Genomic DNA, 8,558 nt, shown 5'->3' on the forward strand with positions numbered 1-8,558 from the left:
GATAGAAATATGGGCTTGTTCCCAGTGTATATTAAGGAGTTATATTTTGAAACCCAAACAATGGACCTTTTCTTTTTTATATATATATATTTTTTTAAAGATTTTTTTTTTTAAAGATTTTTTCTTTATTTATCTGACAGAGATCACAAGTAGGCAGAGAGGCAGGCAGAGAGAGAAGAGGAAGCAGGCTCCCTGCTGAGCAGAGAACCCGATGCGGGCCTCGATCCCAGGACCCTGAGATCATGATCTGAGCCGAAGGCAGCGGCTTAACCCACTGAGCCACCCAGGCGCCCCAATGGACCTTTTCTAAGACATAATGTTCATCTGGAAAATTTTGGGGTTTGGCCCAGTGCTAAAAATTTTGTTGTCTGAATAAATGAATTAATGAAGGAGAAAGTGACAAGGTAAAAAAATACAGAATGGAGAGAAAAAAGAAAATAGAATATGTGATGAGTTGTTAATACGTTGTTTCTTTCATTTGGGATAATTGGAAGTCCATGAGATCTACTTCAATTTTCCCTACTCTGTTTAGAAAAGTAATTACAAAATTTCAAAAAGCATTGACTGGCAAAAAGTTGACAACCCAGGTCACATTGCAGTATACCTTACAAGCACTGCCTTTGAGGCAGTTCATTTCTTCTTTGGACAACTTTTGGTATTTCCATATTCTTTTTGACAAATAGCTGGGGTCTGTCCTCAGATTTTCAACCAAAAGCAGTTTTGAAGATAAAAGGAAGAAACACCCTTATGATGAAAATGTATTTAGGAAAAGGTACAAGGCTTTTCTCTTAGCATTTTTAAAAAATAAGCCCTGTGCATGTAAGGACCCGAATAGCTTGCTCGTCATTGAATGAGCACCTGAAAATATCAAATACTCAACAGAGTCGAACTTCCGTGGGAATATGGATTATAACATTGTTGTGTACCTTCCCATTGTCCTAATTATCCTAATATTTTAGTAAAATCTGTAAGATTTAATGGAGTGACTTAACTGAGAGGCAGGGTCAATTTTGTAATTAAACACAGACACACAGGGATGCCTGGGTGGCTCAGTCAGTTGGGCGTCTGCCTTTGGCTTGGGGTAATGATCCCAGGGCTGTGGGATTGAGTTCCCCCTGAGGCTTCTTGCTCGTCAGGGAGCCTGCTTCTTACTCTGTCTGCCACTCTCTCTGCTTGTGCTTGCTTGCTCTCTCTCTCTCTCTCCCTGAAAATGAGTAGATAAAATCTAAAAAACAAACAAACAAACAAACAAAAAAAAACAACCCACAGACACACATACATGTAAAGAGGTGACAAACTGCCAAACACATTCCTCTAGGTTGAGTGGAGGTCCTTCCTACAGGAAAATACAGCCAGAGGCACAGAGGTTCTCCTCCTACTGCTCAGTCAGATTAAATTCAAGAGAGCAAATCCCCAACAGCACACACATAAACACATTCGTATCGGCCCCTTCCAAGCCACTGTGCCATCTAAAACTATAACACAATGACTGGTGATCTAAATTAATAGGCATTTTTGTGATGACTGGTCACAAGGTTAACCTGTTAGAGAGGAAGAACTACTGTCAGTTACTCTTTTCTTTCTTAGCACTAAATTGAATGAACTTGGATTAAATTCCAAAAAACAAACTTTCGCAAAGTATTGAAAATATTGTGCATATCATCCCTGAAACTATATGCATTTTAACTTTAGACCCTGAGGTCTCCCCAACCTTTTTTTTTTTTTTTTTTTACTGTTCTGTTAGTCACCATTCAGCACTTCATTAGTTTTTGATGAAGTGTTCCATGATTCATTGTTCGTGTATTGAGCTTTCCCTTTAAAAAAAATAAAAGAAATTTTTTTCACTTGGGCATTTATTTGTAGCACAGTGTTCTAAAACTCTTTTTATTACACATTCTCCCCCTCTTCAGACAGGTAAACTGATTAATAAGAAGAATGTTCGATTGGCAATAAGTTATTCACTTGAAATATGTTCTGTTAATGCATTCCTGTTAAGGTGATGGCCAGGAAGCTTCCCATTATTGTTAGCCTCAATGAAGTGGAAACTATTCAAGAAAGTTTACTCTACTCTTGGAAAAATTTGTTGTTCTCTCAACAAGAGAAGGTGGTATCTTAGAAATTCTCCCTAGACTAGAGAAAAAAGCAGTTTCTAGGGTTTTTATTCTGTTTTTCCTTTTTCATGCCTTACTTTATGTAAATTCCTAGACAATATCAATAATTAGTCTATATAGTAGTTTCCCCTTATTTGTCGTTTCCTGGTTTCAGTCACCTGTTGTCAACTGCTTCCAGAGCAAATGTTCTTCCTTCTTGAGTTTCCTCAGGTCCTTATGAAGAGAATAGCAGCCTGATGCTGTGTCACAAAGTCTACACTGTTCTCCTCACTTCATCTAATCACGTAGAACTTTTCTCTTCTCCATCATCACAAGATGGATGAGTATGGTACAGTAAGATATTTTGAGAGAGGGGCCGTAGTCACATTACTTTTATTATAAGATATTGTTATAATTATTCTATTTTATTAGTATTGCTGCTAATCTCTTACTATGCTTAGTTTATAGATTTAACAGTGTCATAGCTATGTATATATAAGGGAACACATAGTATATATAGGGTTTGGTACTCTTGGTTTTAAGCATCCACTAGGGATCTTGGAACATATCCCTCTCCACGCCCCCAGATGAAGGAGAATGGCTGTAAGAAAGAAAAGACACATTATGGGCTTACATGAAATGGGAATCTCACTATTGCCACAAGTTGGCCCCTTCTGATATGTTGTTAGACTAATATGACAATGGCTGACCTACTCTTAAAATATCTGTGTTGGTTGCACTTTTGAGTGAAAATAGGTCCAGAAGAAGTTCTTGTGGGGAGGGGGAGGGTCCTCATGTCATTTTTACAATACAATTTTTAAAGCAACAAAATCCCAGCTGTATGCAATTGAGATTAGGTTGAAAAGGACAGTCAGCACATGTACGCTTTTGCCTGCCAAAGGTTGAGGGTTGGAAGATCAATCTGAGTCACCAAATTGCCTCATTTTATCTGAGTATTAGCTTAGGGGCAGGTTATGGTGTTAGCTTATAAATGGGACACAAAGCATGTTGAAGCTGGAGAAATTCATTCTGCAGAGGAAATGCTAGGTAACTAAAATGTTGACTCCTTGCCCATAGTGTGTGTGTGCGTGTATTATATATATAAGATACATATATTCTCTATATAGAGAAATAGAATATATATAGAAGTCAATGTACTGGATAAACTTTTGTTCATGTGACAATTTGTCAAAATTACCTAAATGTGAAGACAATTTACATCAGTAGAAATTATTTCTCTTTTATTTTATCACCATTACCACTACTTGTTAAATGTTGGTCATTAAATCTTGAATGTTTTAAATTCTAGATAAAAAGAAATTTTAATTTTTAGATGGTTATTTTCATGTATTTTTAATTGGTAAATAGGCATTTGAGGTAAATGGTAAATATTCAAAATTTTCTCTTCATAAAATAGTAAAATGTATTATATATATGAATATAACAGTTTGGGGGTCCCCGGGTGGTTCAGTCATTAAGCATCTACCTTTGGCTTAGGTCATGATCTCAGGGTCCTGGGATAAAGCCTACATTGGGCTGCTTGCTCAGCAGGAAGCCTGCCTCTCCCTCTCCCACTCCCCTTCTCTCGCTGTGTCTCTCTCTGTCAAATAAATAAATAAAATCTTTTAAAAAAATGAATATAATAGTTTGGGGGTAGAAAACAAGAACGATAATCAGCTTTTAATAGGATGACATGTTTTGAATTATTAAGTTTATGTATATAATATTCAATAAAAAAGACATACTTTTGCCTATATAAATTAAAAAAAGGTGTCAGGCAGCCCCTATGCATGGCTTTTCTTTAGGCAAAAGAGACATCATTCTAGTTCAGTTTTCAAATATTTTGTTATGTAAACATGCTTGTTTTCTTTGGTTCTCTGACTGCAGAGATGACTCAAATGTGCCCATGCTGTGGTCCACAAATCCTTCCTTTTATCTTAACTTAGGCATATAGTATCAGAGAGAGAAAAAAAAAAGAGAGAGAGAGAGAGAAAAGGTTGGGGCAGAAGTAGAAGACAGAGGAGAGAAAGAGAGAATGTCCAAATGGAAATTTCCAGAAATTAGTCAAGATTAAGTAGAACTATAAGAATGTGAACTGTGTACATTCAAGTTTTAGACCTGGTAAACTGCAAAAATAGTGTTTGGAATACATTAAGTTGAGAAAACTCAGAATTGTTTGCTTACAGAGATACCCCTTTATGAAGGCACAAAGTACATAGTTTCTATAGGTTGACTTTCTAGTTGTTGGCTTCTATTTAGGAATATCATCTTTTGGCACAAGGAGAGAAGCCTAGACATGGAAATAAAAAGAAGAATTTTCTCTTTTTCATGTTTGGAATTTAAACATAAGAATGAATATCAAACATAGAATCTTGTTCCCAAAGTTACTCATTTCCGCTGTGGGAGACTGCTGTGTTGTCATAACTCCTGGATATGTTTAGTGTTAGTGGCTTTGCTACAACTTTCATAAAAAACCATTCATTCATTCATGCATTCATTCATGCATATATTTATTCATTTATTACTTCATTCATACAGCAAATATTCATTGAATAGTTCTTTAGGCAAAAGTCCTGTTCTCTGGAGATATACTGGTAAACAAGACAGACAAGGACCTTGCTCTTAGGTTGCTTCTATTAGAAGGGAGGACAGAGAGAAGTCAGCTAAACAAATGAACAAGCTACTTCACACAGTGAAGTAAATAGAGCTGCAAAGAGAGAGGGATTGCCTCATTGTATGTGTGAGTTGGGGGGCGGGTGTTGGTGACCTGGGAAAGCAGATCTGGGGGTGATGCATGAAATGAGTCATGAGTGACAAGTAGAAGCAAACCATGCCTCTAACCAGAAGCAGAGTGTTCTAGGCAGAGGGAGCAGCAAGGTGCAGAGCCCCAACAGGAGCAAGCTCGGTTTCTTTGAGGAACAGAAAGAAGGTTGGTGTGGTTGAGGAAGACAAATCTTGCTAGGAGGCAAGGTCAAAAGGAAGGCATGGTCTCATCACATGGCTAGGAAGCTAAGCTTTATTTTATTTTGGATAGACACTGTCTACTTTATTTTTTGTCATTATTGCAGCAACATAAACAGGTGTAGCATGGAAAATCTGCTGTGTTAGTAGTTTCTTCTATTCAATGAAAAATACTCCATTCAATTAATTTTTCTCTTATTGAATTGACATAAAAAAATTACAAAGGCTTCGGGTTTGTCTCATGCTGAAGGGCATAAGAAGAAAATGAGAAGAATATAAGCTTCACCACAGGAAACTATAAGGCTAGAAGGTGGCCTTCCCACAGCTCTGTGGAACTTCAGGTGTGCCCTTTAGCCGAGTCTAACTGGGCCAAATAAAACACAAGGCTTAGCACATCTTGCTCAAGAATATTGGAGAATCTATAACTTCAACACATGTGATTCATATTCTCATGACAGAGTTGCCATTAAACTTTGAGGCTAGTGAAACATAGACAAGTGCCTACAAAAGCTCGAGTATGGGCCTGCCCCAAGAAAGCAGGTTCTCACTCGTCGTAGGGAAGTTCAGAGGAGGAGCTGAGGTCAGCCTACTCTGTGCTAATCAGGTAACACCAGAAGCTGAGAGCTGATCAGGCAACAGGCTTTGGGTTATTAAAAAAAAAAAAAAAAAAGTAACTTATTTTTTATATAGAGAGCAACGTGTAACTTTATTTGACAGTGATGTGAAATCTCATCTTCATTTTCCTTAAAGTAGCTTATACTTCTCTTTTGTCTTTCTTGTTAATAATTCATGAAAAATATAGGGGGTCTGTAGGGTTTAGTAAAAGGATGTATTTCAAATTTGAGACAGGCGAAAGCAATCTTTTCCTAATAAGCTTTTACTGGTTCCATTTAACTTTCCAGTCATTTGATCAACAAATATTTATTTTAAGTGACAAGCTCTGTAGCAAAATCCACCTCCAGTCCTTTTCCGTGAAGCACTGCTGTATAGTGTGTGGGGCAGAGAGCGTCCTGAATGACAGTCCAACATAGCACACTCACGACCGTGTTTCACAGGAAACATTTTGGTGGATTCCATACGGGAAGACGGTGAGGAATGGTGGCAAATATACAGGTTTGGCTATCTGGGTGAACTCAGACGAGTTCCTCACATTTGCTGAGGGGCCCCTGTTTTGATATCAGTAAAATGGCGATAATACCTATCCTAAAGGTTTTGTGAATTTAAACGAGGTTATGTGTGCCTAGTGCCTGTAAATAGAAACTGCTTGAATAAGGGCAGCTGTTACTACTATTTCATATGAACTTAATGAGTTGGCAACATTACTGCTTAAAAGCTTGAAGGCTTTGGTAGGAAAAAAAAAATAGATTTTTGCTTCTGATCTCCTTTTCTCTTTTTAAAGTAACATCTCTCTGCTCCTGTATCTTTAAAAAAATAGTTTCACGTTTTAAATAGGGAGCCTCAGGCTTATCTAACTTCTCACTGTGGTGGGTTTTCCTATCTAGTGCATATCTGTCAAGACATTTCTAAAAAACTGATCATGTAATTGACTAGTTACATTGCTTTATTATTTCTAAATTTGGCATCTCAGAGGTAGATATGATAATTAGTACACATGGTTTTCTGAAGAACCATTAAACAGTTTATTTTTAAAAAGTTTATCTCACAGGTAGAAATGATGCAGAAAGATTTGGAAACACTTTTCTCTCTGGGCCTGGGGCTAATGTTCTCAGATAGATGTGTGAGGATATTCCTCCTTCATTTTTGAAAGATTACAGCGGCTCTATATGTTAAACTTGACTGAAGAACCACCAGCTAAATCAATGATCCTAGGAGAAATGAGTGATTATCTGCTGAACATAATCCAATTTACTATAGTGCTTAAAAAGCATGCAATAAAATATCTTTGCCCTAAGGTTAAAGTGCAAATGTCAAACAAACCAAGCCTACCTTTCCAGTCTCATATTTCAGCACTGCTTTTTGTATGCACTCTTATCTTAGGTATCTAAGACAGTTGGGTGCTCTCCCCCAAATGTGTTATGAAAGTTTCCACCTCGGCCTTTTATCAATGGAGATGATGGAGAGGTGGGAGTTCAAGTCACCACATTCTTGGTTTGTAGCAAAAAGCGGTCTGGGCTAGGCTGGAATCCAAACCCGGGAAGTCGATATGGTTTGAAACAGCAATGAGGGATATTTTGGTGGTTGTGTGTGGGGGGATGGTTTCAGTTTCAATAGAGTTTGGGATTTTGAAGAAGGGAGTCCAGATGGTCCATGCAAAAGAGTCCAAAGTGACGCCTGGCCCTTGGGCGAGATACAGTACCTGCCATCTAGTAGGTGCTCAAAAGATGTTGGTTAAGAGAGTTAAGTATTCACCTATGACCCCTGAAGACCTCTTCCCTGCTATCACCCTGGTCTGAGCCACTCTCACCAGCACTCCAGAGATAGTTGACTAATTGGTCATCCAGTTTTCATATTTGCTTTTCCCTGCATTTCTTGCATTTCTTGCATTTCTCTGCTTAAAACTTTTAATTGTTTCTTATCTCACAGGGAGGCGAATCTTCACAGTGGTTCATAAGACCCTATATGATCTGTCCCTTGTTTTCTCTCTCTCCATACAGTTCAACTTCCCTTCAGTCCCAGCCACGTTGGCCTTCACGCTGTGCCTTGAATACGTCATTCCTCCAATGCACCATTCCTTCTCTAGGACAAAAGCACTTCCCTCATCATGCTTGGTAGTCACAAGAGTCACATGACTTGCCTCCTCCAAGGATCTGCTAAAACATTGCTTTCCTTAGGAGACCTTCCAGAATATCCTACCTAAAATCACACTTTTTCAACCCATTCCTGTCTTCTGCTGCTATTGTTCTCCATGGCACTTTGCACCATTTGACAGATATTTTAATTTTTATTTGCTTGTGGTCTGCTTTCTTCAGTGGACTGTAAGCTTCAGGAGGGTGATCGTTCTGGCTGTTTTGCTTGCTTTAGCACTAAAAATAGTTCTTGCACTTTGTACGTCTTCCATCACTATTTGGTCAATTAATTCAGGAAGTTTTTACCATCCTTCCCAGTCAAAGTTGTTTCTTTCTCCTTTATTTTCCCGTAGCACCTTCTCTGTTTTACTGTATATATTGTATTCTAAGGACTGTAGACTCAATATGCATATTGCTAACCCCTCCTCCTAGATGGGTGCTCAGAGCTGACTATCCCATGTCTCTAATACATCCTTTTATGAGTTGAATTTATGCTCTTGGAGACATATTGTTAACTGTTTACTTTTTTCTGCTGACCTACTCTTGTCTCACATTAAAAATCAAACACTTCTTAGAGACCTAGTAGTTGCATTCTCATTTTTATGTGAACAGCCCATCCAAATAGAGAGTTGCTAATATTTACTTAATCTTCCATATTTTTAATTGCTCTTTTTAAATTGATGTATAGTTGACACACAATGTTGCATCAGTTTTAGGTATACAACATAGTGATTCAACAAGTTTCATGTGTTAGGCTCTG

This window comes from Mustela lutreola, chromosome 1 (assembly GCF_030435805.1).
Source record: "Mustela lutreola isolate mMusLut2 chromosome 1, mMusLut2.pri, whole genome shotgun sequence".
Classification (NCBI taxonomy): Eukaryota; Metazoa; Chordata; class Mammalia; order Carnivora; family Mustelidae; genus Mustela; species Mustela lutreola.